Raw genomic sequence first — 17,802 nt, 5'->3', positions numbered from 1 at the left:
TCAGGTAAGGGTCTTTCCCAGCTGTACCTGGGCATGTGGATTGAACCCTGACTTGCAGAGTAAATGCCCTGCCATTGAACTATAGACCTTTAAATTTCTGACCTTTCACCAGTAGCCCTCATTCTTGGTCCCTCATATAACCTTATTGATTTGCCTTAAGTGGAAATGATTTGAACTTTGATGTTCTATTTGTAACAGAACAAACCAATGCCAGAACTTTAGAACTTTCCCCATGTAGACGTTTTAATGGCTGCACTCCAGTTACACAGAAGTAATAATAATAATAATAATAATTTATTTATACCCCGTCCATCTGGGTGGATTTCCCCAGCCACTATAGGCTGCTTCCAACAAAATATTAAAATACTATAGTCTGTCAAACATTAAAAGCTTCCCTAAACAGGGCTACCTTCTAAAAGTCTGGTAGTTGTTTTTCTCTTTGACATCTGGTGGAAGGGCGTTGCACAGGGCGGGTGCTACTACCGAGAAGGCCCTCTGCCTGGTTCCCTGTAACTTCTATGGCCATAGCTTCTTTACACACCCTTGTCATACAGACAGGCAAAAGTCATTATCACAGTTCAGTGACACATTTCCAGCTTGGCAAAAATACCAAAGGAGGGCTCAGAACAAAGTGAGTGAAGAATGTGTCCGGGAGTGGGGTCATTGATCTGATTTCTTTCCACAGGGCCTGTAAGACAGAGTTGTTCCACCTGGCCTTTGGCTTAGAATCAGTTTGATTCCCTCCCCCTCTTTCTTTTTCCTTTCTCCTCCTATAAAGAGATTGCACCCTAATGTTTTAATGTTGTATCTTAATCTTTTAAATTGTATTTTAATCAACTTGTTTTTATTATTGGTTGTTAGCCTCCCTGAGCCCGGTCATGGCTGGGGAGGGCGGGCTATAAACAAAAATTTGTTGTTGTTTTTGTATGGAGCAAGGCCATTGTATGGAGCAAGTGTGTCTTTATAATTAGACATTGCCTAAGAAGACTCCTGAGGGCTGAATAGAGAGGTTCCAAACTCTTGATGTAGAGATAGCCAATGTCAACATGTGCAGCATTCTTCTTTATCTACTGTACTGCTCCCTGTATAATTCTCTTAGGAATGTATTTCTGAGAGGAATTCTTTAAAAAGTTTCCTTCTTGAATTGTAGGGAGAGAATTTGTTATTTGCTCGAGGTTGGGGATAAACACATTACAATCATACCTTGGATCCCAAACGTCTCAGAAGCCGAACATTCCATCTCCTGAACAATCAAAAACCAGAAGTGATTTTTGAACTTTTGAACTTTTTTTGGCCAAACATCTGGTGTGGCTTCCACTATTGTTTCCAGCACACCTGTACAATCGGAAACCAGTCAGAAGCTACACCTTGGTTTCCAAACCTTTTAGAAGTCAAACAAACTTCCGGAACTGATTCCGTTCAAATTCCAAGGTACGACTGTATGTGTAAAGTTTCTATGTCTGTCTTAGCAGCCCAATGTATTACACAAAAGTTCCCATGTCCTGTCGACCAGATATGCTAAAATGTATCCTAATACTATTGGACGCGGGTGGTGCTGTGGTTTAAACCACTGTGCCACTTGGACTTGCTGATCGGAAGGTTGGCGGTTCGAAGCCCTGTGACAGGGTGAGCTCCCATTGTTCGGTCTCAGCTCCTGCCAACCTAGCAGTTCGAAAACATGCAGTGCAAGTAGATAAATAGGTACCGCTCCGTCAGGAAGGTAAACGGCGTTTCCATGCACTGCTCTGGCTTCGCTATGCTGGCCACATGACCCAGAAAAACTCTCTGCGGAAGCGGACAAACACCGGCTCCCATGGCCTGTAAAGTGAGATGAGCACCGCAACCCCAGAGTCATTCGCAACTGGACTTAACTGTCAGGGGTTCCTTTATCTTACCTTTACCTTATCCTAATACTATTTGTAGTTCTATACTTTTGTGATAACCAATGGTTCTTAGCAAATAAATTGGACTAAATGCATGAGCAGGGATAGATTTTGTTCCTTTCAGTGTCCTGACATTCTAAGATAAACAAACAGAGCCAGTTTTTCCTAATTACATTAGTAAAAAATACAGACCAGAGAGTCACTTAATGTTCCTGCTCCTGAGCTATGTTGGACTCCTGAGAGCAAATCTCTAGGAACACAAGATAGATATTAATAAACCTCCTTAGCATGTTGTCAATTTCATATTGCCTTCCTATACCAAAGTGATGGTGAACATTTGTATAGTTTCAATGGTGACTAGATAGCTCTAACAGTGCTGAAGGAGAAGTGCATCTGAAGTTGAAAGAAATATCTGAAGGAGGAGGAGGAGGGACTGTGATTCATTGACAGAGGACATGCTTTGCAGGCAGAGCCCCAAACTCAGAACCTTGCAACCTCCTGGAAATGCTGGGGAAGACACTTCTGTGAAATCCTAGAGAGCAGATGCCAACCAGTACAGACAATACTTGGGTGGATGTATTTGTGGTCCGACTCTTTATAAGGCAAGTTTCTTTTAAAAAAGGTAGGAATATATTCCATTAATAGTTTATGAATTGCTCACCTAATAAGGTATACTGTATACTCCTCCCCTCCAGAAAGAAACACCTTGTTTTTTCCCCAATTAATACAATATCTTTCCCCCTCATCACTCTGTATGTACATGGCTTACAGGCATATATCAGAGTACTTATATGAGTTGTATGCCTGAACATGGGAATATTCTTATACCAACATGTGACTCTTGGCATTCGTTAAAGTAATCTGTAATGTAACCGCAGCAATTTGGAATAAGCAGGCTTTAAATTTACTTTCAGCCAGTGTGGTGTAGTGGTTAAGAGCGGTAGTCACGTAATCTGGGTAACCGGGTTCGCGTCTCTGCTCCTCCACATGCAGCTGCTGGGTGACCTTGGGCCAGTCACAGTCTCTCAGCCCCACTCACCTCACAGAGTGTTTGTTGTGGGGGAGGAAGGGAAAGGAGAATGTTAGCCGCTTTGAGACTCCTTAAAGGGAGTGAAAGGCGGGATATCAAATCCAAACTCTTCTTCTTCTTCTTGTTAAATTCCATTTTCTCAAATATAAAAAGATTACAAAATACCAAATATTTCAATACTTAAAAGAAGACAGGCAAAGAGAAGGAAGGAAGCATATGTAGGTCTGGAAAAAGAAAAGTTAAGTAAATGAGTAAATAATGAATTGTTTAAACTATTCATGAATAAATAACCAAGTGAGAAGACAAATCCTTACAAATTTAATAGATGTTAAAAAAAGAAAGACACAGCGGTTGTTTAAATCATGCAGAATTCAGATCCACCTTAATTGAGGAAGAGCATAACCATACCTTGCGTTACATTCATTAAACTGGTGGTGAGGAACTGGTGGCCCTGCAGCTGTTGCTGGACTCCAACTTTGGTCAGCTCCATTCCTTAAGTCAGGAATGGAGGGAGTTGTTGTCCAGCAACATCTAGAGGACAACCTGACTCTCTCTCTCTTTTTCTCATAAAAGGCAGAAGGGGATGGGGAGAAGTATTGTAGCCTATCTTCCTTCACTTACTATTCCAAAATTTCTTGAACAATGCATATTTGTTTTTTCTCTCCCCTTTCTTACCCATAAGATTCAGGTCTGTTTGCTCAAAATTGCAAATTCCTATAATTTGATGTACAGTACCATCCTCTTAAGTGAGTCAATTTGTTTCCTGCTTGGCAGGGGGTTGGACTCGATGGCCCTTGTGGTCTATTCCAACTCTATGATTCTATGATTCTATGATTCTAATTCTCCCCCTCCACTGCCAATATTTTGCAATGAGTAGCAAAGTGGCTAATATCATAGAGAACACAGAAACTCACTCTCTTTAGGAACCATGCCTTTCAAACACAACTAAAGTTGGAGCCTTCAAAAAGCTTTATTAAGGACCTATGCAGCAGCAGACCTATGTTTTGGGGGTCCTTCTACTACATCTCATATTTTGATTAAAACTGCTCTACTGGATTATCTCACATGTCAAAGTCACTGGTGTAGATAGATATTCCCTATGCCTTATAGTTTACAAAGTTATTGGGGGGATGAAAAATAGAGAACTGTTATATACATGTGTGAATAAAGTCTCTTCTGAAGCCTCTCTGGGATTAGGGGCCCTGAAGCTGAAGCTTCACGAATTTCATAGTAGATTTACACTTGGACCTATGCTGGAATCAAAAAACTATGGCAAAACAAACCTGATAAACCCTTAACACATGGAGTATGTTGCTACTGTACCCACTCTGATAAGGATAGGAAGAGCTGCTTCCCTGTCAAGGTCTCAATTTCTTGGCATGGTCCACACACCTATTGCTATTACAGCCTCCTTGTTTCATGCAAAATATACTCCTGCTAAAGATGCAAGCAAGTGTGTATAAGGTAGTGGTTGAGCTAATGGGTATTTCTATTCAGAGCAAACCCAGAGCAAACCTTGCTATTCTATCATCTTCTGCCACACCTTCCTTCCTTCCTTCCTTCCTTCCTTCCTTCCTTCCTTCCTTCCTTCCTTCCTTCCCCCTCCTTTCTCCCTGCTTTCTTCTCCTTGCCAACGTCTGGCTGTCAGATTCAGAGCGTGACAAATGTCTCAAAATAACAGCCATAAATTGGAATGAATTCTGCAGACATAAAAACAATCACAGTAATAACAAATTGAAATTTCCCAATCCAAGCAAGTGAAGCCTGTCTTCTTACAGCACTGTGCTATTATTTTAACAGTTGACTGCTTCCTTCGACAGGCAGCCCACACTTTCATGAGGCAAAAACCATGGTGAACCAGTCCTTTGTATCAGAGTTCCTGCTTGAAGAGTTTTCAGAGGTTCGGGAAATGCAAATTTTTCACTTCCTTCTATTCCTGGTTTTGTACTTGGCTACAGTAACAGGAAACCTTCTCATCATCTCTGCAGTAGCTTTCGACGGCCGACTGCACACCCCCATGTACTTCTTTCTGATGAACTTGGCCATACAGGACCTTGGATCTGTTTCAGTCATTGTTCCCAATACCATGGCTAATTCCCTCATGAATACCAGACACATTTCTTACTCTGGGTGTGTTGCTCAAGTTCTCTTATTTATCTTCTTTATAGCATCCAACTTCTCTCTCCTGACTGTCATGGCATATGATCGGTATATTGCTATTTGCAACCCATTACAATATGAGAAGCTGATGAACAAGCAAGCCTGTGTCCACATGATTGCCTGTGTATGGATCACTGGTCTTCTCTGTGCTGTGTTACACACTGGATGCACCTTTGCAACCCCCTTCTGCTCCAGTGTTGTCAAACAGTTTTTCTGTGAAATCCCACAGTTGCTAAAGCTCTCCTGCTCTGGTTTGAACCTAACAGAAATTGGGGCTATCGTGCTGAGTATGTTCATTGAATCAGGTTGCCTCTTCTTCATTGTTGTAACTTATGTCTATATTTTCAGTGCTGTGTTAAAAATGCCTTCTATTCAGGGAAGGCAAAAAGTCTTCTCAACTTGTCTTCCTCACCTCATTGTTATCTCCATGTTGTTATTAACTGCGTGGTTTTCTTACCTAAGTCCTATGTATAGTACCACATCACAGCAAGATTTGTCTTCTGCTGTGATATATTCTGTGGTTCCACCACTGCTGAACCCAGTGATCTACAGCATGCGAAACAAGGATATTAAAATTGCCTTGTCAAAATTATTTGCATTGATCAAAACTTCTAAGAAAGAAATCTTCCATTTTCTTCAGTAGGTGTGGATTCCCTTTCCAGAGCTACCATTCCCAGAGTGGTTTAACAATTGATCCCTCATCACAGGAAACTCCAATATTGATTATATAAGTTGCAATAGACAAATTAGAAAATTTGCAGCTCCCGTTAGTATACTGGGTACAGGACAGGAGTCATTATATTATCTGCATGGAAGCTTCCCTCATCCTTGGCAGTAAATCTGTTTGCTTAAGATAGCAGAACCAGAACCACCTTCATACCCTCTAAACCCCTCATGAACTTGTTGTGAACAAAGTGTATTTAAGATATAGAAAAGGGGTTGATCTGAGCTCCAGACAAGTACTAACACTCCCAAATGTTACATTAGGACCATAAGCCTGAAGATTTATGTTGCCTTGGGGCAAACCTGGAGGCACGGAAATTTTGTCTCCCACTTTTTGATCAGAGCACCTTTGCAGAAGCAGCTGTATTCCTCTACCCATACCACTGGGCCCAGAAGGTATAATTTCTGACACTTGTTATTTTTTGCAACAGTACATACATTTTATTTCTTACTTTAACATTATAAGTGAGTTAGAATATTAATAATTATGCTGCCATGCACAACATTAGCATGGTATCCTTTTCCTTATGATTGCACTAAAAAAGAGCTTTGTTTTAGTCTTGTCTAGACCTATATAATTGGGTTATACACAGAATGTCCCTATTTTCTGAGGAATGTTGGATGGTATGCTATTGACATTCAATGAATGTTATGTTATATGCTATGTTCACACTGGTTCAATAGAAGTAAAGTTTTCTAGTACCTACTAAAAGTGAACCAGAAAGTATATTCACGTAAATCTTGTAAACATGTTTCCCCCCTTCCCCCAGAAGAGCAGAGGGAGAAACTATGGCCCCTGAAAGTTGATTCACTACTCTATAATTTTCAAAATAACTGTTATTAATCTTAATTTTAGAAGAATCAGCATATATTTTTTTTTTTCCAGATTAGAAGCACATGTGATTAGATTCTGAACCTGGTTCTCTGCTGACGTCCCAGTGTGCCAATCAGAGTGGGATTGGGTCCACTGGGAGGCATGGCTATATCCTCTTCTTTCATCACTTTCAAGTAGAACATATTTCTCCACAGTTTCTGTGTTGATGTGATCTTTATGTGAATGTTTGGTTGTGTGCCAACTGCAGGGACCATTGTAGCAGGGAGTAGATCTGAGAATGTCAGTGTGTGGCTGTGGACTGGGGAGACTCAAGTGGCTCTTGGTGCTGCTTTTATTGCTGCTCCTACTCCCTTCTCTTGCATCCAAAGACATGAAAGGCAACTGTAGTTATGATAGAAGCATCCAAGATAAATTATACAATCCAGGAGACGTTATCATAGGTGGAATTTTCTCTCTAATATATACTATTTCTGAATCATTCAGCTTGAAAATAAAACCAGAAAGGCATCGTACAACTTATAAGTAAGTTATTTTTTAACTAAAGAGTAGTAGCAGAAAATGTATTTGCCATATAATGATTAGGGACATAATCTGCTGCATAAGACCAGAGCAGAGTATAGGAAGCTACTAATACCGAGTCAAAGCATTGGTCTATCTAGCTCAGTTCTTTCTCTGCTCCTTGGTAGTAGTTGCCCTGTGTCTCAGGAATGAGTCCTTCCCAGACCTTCATATTCGAGGATTGCATTGAAGACTTTGTGCATGCAAAGTATATGTTCTTCTATCATACTCTTGTATGAGACAACATTCCAAAAAGTAGTCCCCTCCCATCTTAGCCTGCTTCTAAAGAAATGGGGAAGTTGAATTTCTATTTGTAGAGGATTTTTCAGGCATCAGAGGGCTTGATAGATGAATTATTAATTTTTAAAGTTCAAGGATCCCCGTCGAGCATCATCAACATTAGCATTCTTGCTTTCTTGTGTTAATTATTTAAGCACAAGTAACACAAACTAGATAATAGATCAGTTATTGGTGGAATGATATATCTTCTATTTCCCCTCAACCAATTGCCCAGCTTCTCTGTTAACTGTACAGATGCCTTCAGATAAAACATACTACTCAGTTTTCTACTACTCAAATGGGCAACCCTACAACCTCATATATAATTCTTTTGTCATTTGAGTGGGGATCAGGTGTTCAGCAACCTTTCAGGGTGTAAGATTAGTGCAAATAATCACTGATAGAAGGCCTTATGACTCACTGTCAATCTCATTGCAGTCCAGTGCTTAAAAATTATCAGCCAGTCCTCTCGCTGATTTTTGCCATTCGTGAGATCAATAAGAACCCCAAACTCTTGTCTAATGTCTCTCTGGGTTTCAACATCTATGACAACCTGTTTGATGCACGCATGACATATGAGAGCTTGCTGGACCTGCTGTTCACACAACAAATGAATGGAATTAATAATAATAATATGAATGAGGATGTGTTGTCTGTCATTGGAGGTCTCACTGTAGAAGATGCCAACCAACTGGCCACCATCTTGGATCAATACAAGATTCCTCAGGTATGTATGCGATCATATACAAATTGGAGGCAAGGATCAATAGATCTCTTATCTGTCACTTAGCACTTTCACTGTAGAAGATGTAAAGCAGATTTCACCATTTTGAATCTCTACAAGATCCCACAGGTATTTGTAAGCATATATTTTTGGTGATTTGTAATTAACCCCCCCCCTACATACACCATGGAGGTTCTGAGTTTATTTTGTTTTACTGAATCAATCAGGTTTGGTTATGAACATTACAGCTAATCTGCCACACTCTCATTTAAACAATATGCAGTGTAAAAGTTGTACTATTAGATGAATTATTTTAATCATGTTGAAGGGAAGAATAGGGCCATGCTGTAGTTTGGCCCAACCCACTGCTATTTATGTACTGGATGGAAGCAACTGGAACATCCAAGTTTCCCAATCCTGGAAGATCCTTCCTGTGTAAAATATGTCTCATTTTACTGATGGTACCCCTGAATCATGGTAAGCAATGGGTGTGTGATGGTGCAGAGATGACCAGTGGAAATAGTTCTGTGTTCAATGAGTCTGACTTCAGTGACACATGCATAAGTTTACAGACTAAAATGTTTAGTTGGGAATCATATACTTTGGGGAGATTTTGTTATTTTTGGGGAGATTTTGTTATTTTTCCGAGATCTAAGCAGCCATGTTTTCCCCATCAGCTCACTTATGGTGCGTATGACACAACACTCAAGGGTAAAACTAATTTCCCTTCCCTCTACCGGATGACTCCAAGTGAAACCATTCAGCCCAATGCAATTGTCCAGCTGCTCCTACATTTCAAATGGACATGGGTTGGCCTCTTTGTTTCAGATGATGATGACGGAGAAACATTTTTGCAGATTTTAACACCTCTGCTTGCCCACAATGGCATTTGTGTTGCCTTCTCACACAGGGTAGAAAACCTAAAACGTGATTCAGAAAAAGACGTGTCAAAAATAGGGTTGCTACTTTTAAGAGATGTCAATGTGCTTGTTGTCAGTGGAAATTCCCGCTCTCTTTGGAATTTAATAACCAAAATAGAGCATGCTGAGTTCTTCAAGACTGACAACTTTGCAAAAGTTTGGATTATAACTGCTCGGTGGGATTTCAGCCAACAACGTTTCTTCAGATATCCTACAGCTACTTTCAGTGGCACCTTGTATTTCTCAGCCCACAGAGATCCAGTGCCAGAATTCCATGATTTTCTCAAGAACATAAAGCCTGATCCATCACTGATGCATTTCCTTTGTATATTCTGGCGATTTCTATTTACCTGTACTTTTCCCAATGAAAACTTTGCACATTGTGAATATGGGAAAAGGTGTACAGGAAAGGAGGAACTGGAAACAGCATCTGTGATTATGTTTGAGATAAATATGACTGGGGAGAGCTATAGTGTCTACAATGCTGTCTACGCTATAGCACATGCTTTACATTCCATTCATGGGTCAAGACAAAGAACAAGGCTGCAAGGAGGCACAACAAATGTTCAGCCATGGCAGGTAAGCTCTATTATTCTAATGAATTTCTTCTCAAAGATGAAATCTGACTTTTAGAAGACATCTGAAGGCTACCCTGTTTAGGAAAGTTTTTAATGTTTGGTGTTTTATCATGTTTTTAATATTCTGTTGGGAGCTGCCCAGAGTGGCTGGGAAAACCCAGCCAGATGGGCGGGGTATAAATAAATTAATAGTAGTAGGAGGAAGAAGAAGTCTGATGACTAATGTTATATCAGGAGTTGACCCATTGAAATTAAGGGACATTACTAACTTAGGACCATTAATTTCCATGAAACTACTTTGACTACAATTTAGTTGGATATGACACTAAAACTTTATAATATTATTACAGACAAGAAACATCTGGAGAGCTTTGGGTGGAGGACTAAATAAAAAGAGTGCACAATGGTGCACAGTGTATGATGGTAAACCCATAGAAACATGAGCATCTATGCCCTGTTTCTCTATTATTGTCTGCAAGTCACATTCGGCACCATTCTGAGTGATTACACAATCCTCAGGAGTGTCTTTTAATGGAACACATGGAACTGTCTTAGCAAGGGAGAGCCAGGAAAGTACTATTGAATAAATGGACTCCTGCTGTCCAGATCCAACTCCTTCTTGTATTCCATAGCCTCACATTGGGCAAATGGTTCTGGCATTACAAGGGTTTGAACTAGATGACCCTCATGGTCTGGTCAAATTTTACAATCCTATGATTCTATGATCTTAAGCTGACTAAGAATTCATACTTTTGAAAGGAAGTCAGCTGAAAAGAAGCTGTGGAGAACTCCTTGCATCCCAGATTTATAATATTCATGTCTAATTGCAAAATGTTATACAACACAGTAGTTGATTAAACCAGTTTAGGATAACAGATTAATTGTATCCTCTGCCAATTTAGCTCCATGCTGCCCTGAAAAGCATCTGCTTCAATAATGGTGCTGGACATGAAATCTTGATTGAAAATGGAGAGGTTTCATCTGGTTACTATGATATCTTCAACTGGTTTGTTTTCCCCAATCACTCTGTTCTGAGAGTTCAGGTGGGGGGAAAATCAGCAAGTCAAAAACTCAAAATTATGGAGGATGCCATTTTGTGGAACAAAAGATTCCAGCAGGTAGGAATACAGATACCAGCAGGTATACACATCTGTATGCAAATGAGTTGTCTGAGGCCCAACAGAGCTGGGTCAGCACAACCCTAGCTAAGCTGGGAAAGATCCACTGAATCCAAGCTTTATCATCCCAGTGGATCTTGCGTTTGAATCAAGCTGTTAATGTCATTATTGCTATATAAAATACTTGAGGTTTATGATGTGTGAACTGGGTAACCATTTCAATACTGAAATCTCCCCATATAGTCCAGGGTAGGGAATTATTTAACCTTAGGCTTTCATGCCCCCTCCCACAACCCAATTAACAATTTATTTGTGGATCAAGAATTTCCCCTGCCTTCTGTTTCTCTCTCCAGCTGATACCATCAACATTTCATGGATCCTGAAGGCCACTGAGCCCACTCAGGGCTGCCTGGGAGTAGAACCCAGCCAACAGAATGGCTGAGAGAGATCATCAGGGGGTTTGGGCTGCGTATTCATCAGTATGCGGATGATACCCAGCTCTACATCTCTTTTAAATCAGAACCAGTGAAGGAGGTGAAGGTCCTGTGTGGGTGCCTGGAGGTGGTTGGAGGATGGGTGGTGGCTAACAGATTGAGGTTGAATCCTGACAAGACAGAAGTACTGTTTTAGGGGGACAGAAGGAGGCAGGTATAGAGGACTCCCTGGTCCTGAATGGGGTAACTGTGCCCCTGAAGGACCAGATGCGCAGCCTGGGAGTCATTTTGGACTAGCAGCTGTCCATGGAGGGGCAGGTCAATTCTGTGTCCAGGGCAACTGTTTACCAGCTCCATCTGGTACACAAGCTGAGACCCTACCTGCTCACAGGCTGTCTCGCCAGAGTGGTGCATGCTCTAGTTATCTCCTGCTTGGACTACTGCAATGTGCTCTACGTGGGGCTAACTTTGAAGGTGACCCAGAAACCACAACTAATTCGGAATGCGGCAGCTATATTGGTAACTGGGAGTGTTCGCCGAGACCAGATATCACCGGTCTTGAAAGACCTACATTGGCTCCCAGGAAGTTTCCTAGCACAATTCAAAGTGTTCGTGCTGACCTTTAAAGCCCTAAACGGCCTTGGCCCAGTATACCTGAAGGAGCATCTCCACCCCCATCATTCAGCCCAGACACTGAGGTCCAGCACGAGGGCCTTCTGTCAGTTCCCTCACTGTGAGAAGTGAGGTTACAAGGAACCAGGCAGAGGGCCTTCTCAGTGGTGGTGCCTGCCCTCCCATCAGATGTCAAAGAAATAAACATTGCAGGCAGCTGTAGGCAGCCCTGTTTAGGGAAGTTTTTAATGTTTGATGTTTTATTCGGTTTTTAATATTCTGTTGGGAGCCACCCAGAGTGGCTAGGAAAACCCAGCCAGATGGGCAGGATATAAATAATAAGTTGTTGTTGTTGTTACTCCATTACTGTCAGGAAGTATTATTTATTTATGTTTTATGTATTGGGGGGGGGGATACCTTGCTGACCACATTTCTTCAAATGTTAGTTAAAAAGCACTTGGAACTCCTTTTTGTGACATTCTGAAGTCTATTCAAATGAAATATAATTTGGCTCTAATTTTAAAAGTCTTGCATCCCAGCAGGATCTGGGATCCCTCAGAATTTCCAAGCTGTCAAGTAAAAATATAGCAATACTAGTTAATATAAAATGTTTAGTGCTACCTATCTCTGAATTTTATTTCATTCATTAAATGATAAGGTACCACCACAGTCGAAGTGTGTCGAGGGCTGCCATCAGGGACACAGCAAGATGGTTCGGAAGGGGGAACCACCTTGCTGTTATGACTGTGCTCTGTGTCCAGAAGACATGATATCCAATGAGACAGGTATGTGACAGTGCACATTTCTTTAGCTTGGGAATATTTAACAGTGAGTGCTTATTTTTAACATTATAAAATCAATCTTTAAATTGATCTGTAATCTCATATCACTTGAACCCATTAGAGTGGATATTATCAAGTGGTGAACTTAATGTTACATGATAATACACTGAACATTTGATTTGTGGTCATGTGAAATAATACTCACATCTGGGTTAAAGGTAAAGGTAAAGGTACCCCTGCCCATACGGGCCAGTCTTGCCAGACTCTAGGGTTGTGCGCTCATCTCACTCTGTAGGCCGGGAGCCAGCGCTGTCCGCAGACACTTCCGGGTCACGTGGCCAGCGTGACAAGCTGCATCTGGCGAGCCAGCACAGCACACGGAACGACGTTTACCTTCCCGCTGGCAAGCGGTCCCTATTTATCTACTTGCACCCGGGGGTGCTTTCGAACCGCTAGGTTGGCAGGCGCTGGGACCGAAAGACGGGAGCGCATCCCGCCGTGGGGATTCGAACCGCCGACCATGCGATCGGCAAGTCCTAGGTGCTGAGGCTTTTACCCACAGCGCCACCCGCGTCCCTCACATCTGGGTTAATATATTCAAAAAAGTGGATGTAAGTAATTACACTTTCTATCAAAGAATGGTATTGCAGCATGCCATCCCTGATCTCCAAATGGTGTAGATTCTTAACTGATGGTTCTGAATATTGCCTTGTTTAGTATTTGATTATGATTTTTTTCTTAATGGATGTTATGTTACATGAAATATTAATGAATTATATGATTCCTCCCAATTCCCCACCCCCTAGGTATGATATACTGTATATATATATTGTGATAAGTCACTTGGAACCCTTCAGGTAACAAGCAACTATTAAGTCTAAGAAATGAAAGAAATTACACACACACACAACCTGAGCCTACAATGGAATGGCTCACAGCATTCACAGCAATAAGGTCTTGCTTCTCCCATAGCCACAGACTTGGGTGGAAAAAGAAATCAAGCACAGTTCTCCCTCCCAGGCTTCTGCCTGCTTCTTGTTTCCAGATTCTAGCTCTCACTCACACACAACTAGGGCCTTTGTCCTTCTCATCAATAGCCAGATGAGGGAAGGGACCCACCCATTTGTCTTCTGGCATAGAGCTACTTCCTCTGTTACCTTCATGATCCCTATTTAGGCCATTACTTCACCTAGAGGTTGGTCTGGCAATTCCAACAATAGAATGCTTGCTAGATCTAAGAATTAGAAGGCACTTGGTCATATAGCCTATCCCTCCCACTGCAACCACACACAAAAATCCCCCAACAACCTCACAACAGTATGGTAATGTCTAAGATTTTTCCACACTGGCAAAAATGACTTGTTATCTTAGAAGTAAAAAGGGCAACAGAGTCAAAGCATCTTTATGATGAAGTGGGTACATCACATTCAATGCAACAGGATTAGTATGTGTGTTTACATTAATATGAGTTTGCAGTAGTCTGAATATATTCTGAATATAGCATTCTGAATATAAATATCCAAGATGTCTTCATAGATCTGTCTATTTAATTGTAACTCAGTTTTTTATTTTATTTTTATTTGTATTCATATAATAAAGAAATAACATGTTAATAGTAATAAGAGTAATAGTAATAATAACCATACCATGCACATGTACCTAAATTTTCAAATATATTAATAAATTAATCAATGTTCTAATATAACCCATTCAGTATATAAGATTGCTTCATAAACTGCAAGACCTGTGCTCCTTCACACTCCCTTTCGTATAGTCACTTTTAACTGTTTGTCCGTTTCTATATTTTAAAGTATATATGATATAATCACCTTTTAATTCCTAGTTTTTATCCCTTACTCCTTTTGGGTCCCATGTGTTCAGTTTATCTGTATGTTTTATCTTATGCTGGTCTGGAACCAAATTAAAGTTTGATACCAATACTGATTGCTTCATAAAAATCATTCTAATTAGATAAATTGCATGCATTTACCAAGAAGGCAGCTTATATGTTTCTAAAGTGGCAACCCCATAAAAGTGAATGAAGTTTGACTATGAATAATGTTGCATCTCTACAAAAGGCAAACATTGCTATATGGATGAATAGAATATATCAAACTGTTTTGGTTCTTTTAGATGCAGATAAGTGTGTCCAGTGCCAAGAAGATCAATATTCCAATATGAACAAAAATGAATGTATTTACAAGTCTATCACCTTCCTAACCTATGAGGAGCCATTGGGGATTGTTTTAATTTTCATAGCTCTTTCCTTTGCTGTGGTCACAGGTATGGTGATATACACCTTTTTGAAGAACTGGAATACCCCCATTGTCAAAGCCAACAACCAGAACATTACCATCACTCTTCTCATCTCCATCCTGCTTTGCTTCCTTTCTTGCTTGCTCTTCATTGGCCAACCTGGGAAGGTGACTTGCCTTCTACAGCAAACAGCCTTTGGCATCGTATTTTCGGTTGCAGTTTCTTCTGTGCTGGCAAAGACCATCATTGTGATCCTGGCCTTTCTGGCCACAAAGCCAGGCAACACAATGAGGAAATGGCTAGGGCAGAAGGTGGCAAATGCTGTTGTTCTCTCCTGCTCCCTCATCCAAGTAGGCATTTGTACTGCTTGGCTGTCAGTCTCTCCTCCATTCCCAGATCTTGACATGCACTCTCTGGCTGGGCACGTCATTGTTGAATGCAATGAAGGTTCAATCACCATGTTCTACAGTGTCCTTGGCTACCTGGGCTTTTTGGCCATCATCAGCTTCACTGTGGCTTTCCTCGCCAGAAAGCTGCCTGACTCTTTCAACGAAGCCAAGTTCATCACGTTCAGCATGTTGGTGTTTTGCAGTGTCTGGATCTCCTTTATTCCAGGTTATCTGAGCACAAAAGGGAAATACATTGTGGCAGTGGAGGTGTTTGCCATCTTGGCTTCCAGCACTGGCCTCTTGGCTTGCATTTTCTTCCCCAAATGTTATATCATTGTTCTAAGACCTGATCTAAACAGCAGGAAGCAACTAACAGGAAAAGGGAATCGATGATCAATTCTTATTCTAACCTTTAAATGGATTTTCGTACTGTTTACCTTTGGTCCATTTCTCCATTGTCCAATTCAATTTTAAGGCACTTTAATCACTGAGCTATATTTGTAAATTAATGCTGGCTAGTGAGGTTGGTTCTGGGCAATGGGTGAGCTTAATCACAGTTGACATTTGGTTTCAGCTAGAGCCATTATGGGATGGTGCTCTTATGAACAGTTAACAAACTTCAATAATTATAATATTACTCTTGTAGCCCTTATGAATATATGAATTCCTTTTTATATATTTTAAATCTTTTTTAAATTAATTTTTATAGAAGTTCATTGAAGATGCTACTGAATATCATATAACAAATGAATACCCTATAATAAGATTTATGCTGAATAAAATAAATTGTCAATAAACAGAAAAGATATATACTGTCATCAATCTCATTACTGGAGGTAATCCCACATGTTTGGGATGCTGGTAGGATTTATTAATGTATGTTGAATTGAAATAATGCAACACCAAATAATCCTATTTTGCTTTACCCTCAATGACTCATCTATGTTGGGTCAAATGTTAGGATAATGCTATGTCTTAGGGAAAAAGTACCACCCCACCTCTGTTGGCATTGAACTCCACTTGCTAGTTCCAGCCACACTGCAGACAGTAAGATGGCTAATAATTCTATTTATCGGATTCTGTGATTATTACCACTTCCAGTTGAGAAGAGTGTCAAAATCAGGTTTAACTGGAGGATTTGCCTGGTAATTTTACCTAGCACAAAACAAAACAAAACAACACCTCCTTCCAAAAAATTTGAGCTATAGGGCAATTCCTCCACATAGCATATGGCAGGGACGTTCAACTCCCAAGGGACTGCAATCTACTCACAGAATAAATTTTTTTTGGCAGTGATCTTCCCCTTTTGGGGGCGGGGTGTTTCAGTTGTTGAGCTTTATTTTTTAGGGAGGGGATACTAAAAAATTGAACTTTGTTAAAGGGGGATGGGAAACAATCAGCCTCAGAGTGAAATCCCCATCTTCTGTTCTTGTGATCATGCGCGAATGGAGGATGGGGTAAGTGGGCAGGGCCAGATGCTCTTAGGCGACCGCAAAAGAAAAGGATGACCTGTTGGACATCCCTGGCATATGGAATTGCGGTCATCCTATCAGTCTGTCCTCGGGTCCATAGCTGCTGTTGCTGAAAGCTAGGTTGGCTCTGTGTAAGACCTCCCTCATCCATCTGGTTATTGATGAGGAAGCCAATCTGTTCCTTATCTCTGAGGCTTGGGTGGGTGAGCAGGGTGGAGTTGCCCTCCCCCAAATGTGCCCACCCGAGTATTTGGTGCAGCATCAGAGCAGATTTGAAGGTTGGGGAAGGGGAGTTGCCGTAATCCACAGATATTCCTCCTCTCTCCCCAGGCTTTCTGTTCATTTTGGAGCAGGGAATGTGTGTTCCTGGCATCGGGCAATTGGGACATATCAGGGATTCTGGTGGTTTACCACCAACTTTGCTGCCCATCAGTCTGTTTGCCAGAGGTGGTCTTGGAGATGGTGTTAAGAACTTCTGGACTTCTGGTTTGGGGGACTTCAATCTAAAGGGTTTGCAGATGACTCAGGAGGATTTTCTGGCTGATATGAGAGGTGCTCCTGTTGAAGCTCTGGCTGACCTCTGGGACATATGAATGGCTTGGGCCATTGACACAATCGCCTATGAGCACCCTCTCCCACTTCATTGAGCCTGTTTGGCTCCTTGCAATAGAAAAACTTCAGTCAAATGCAATCAAACACTGGTCTATACTTTGCTGCTCTCAATGCATCCTCATTGTGGAGTCCAGCAGAGCTTTTCTGGTTATTGCGGTTAATCAGAATTTTGGGGTTATCCAGAGTTTTGGTGTATACTGACATCAATATGCTGATGGCACAGAGCTCTGAAATTCCTTTACATCTGCAGGTGTGGCAGTTGGATGTCCTCCAAGTAAAAAAAACCCTCCTTTCTCAGATGCAGGCTACTATTTTTACAGCAAAAGTTTTAGCTTACAACTCCTTTTCTAGACATTAGGCCAAATGTCAAGTACCAGAAACAAAGGTGTTCAGAGCAATGCAATAGAAGGAAACTTTCCCCGTATTTCCTTAGGGTG

Source organism: Podarcis tiliguerta, assembly GCF_965153285.1.
Source record: "Podarcis tiliguerta genome assembly, chromosome: 13".
Lineage (NCBI taxonomy): Eukaryota > Metazoa > Chordata > Lepidosauria > Squamata > Lacertidae > Podarcis > Podarcis tiliguerta.
The sequence above is the reverse complement of the archived record's forward strand: the minus strand, read 5'-3'. Positions refer to the sequence as shown.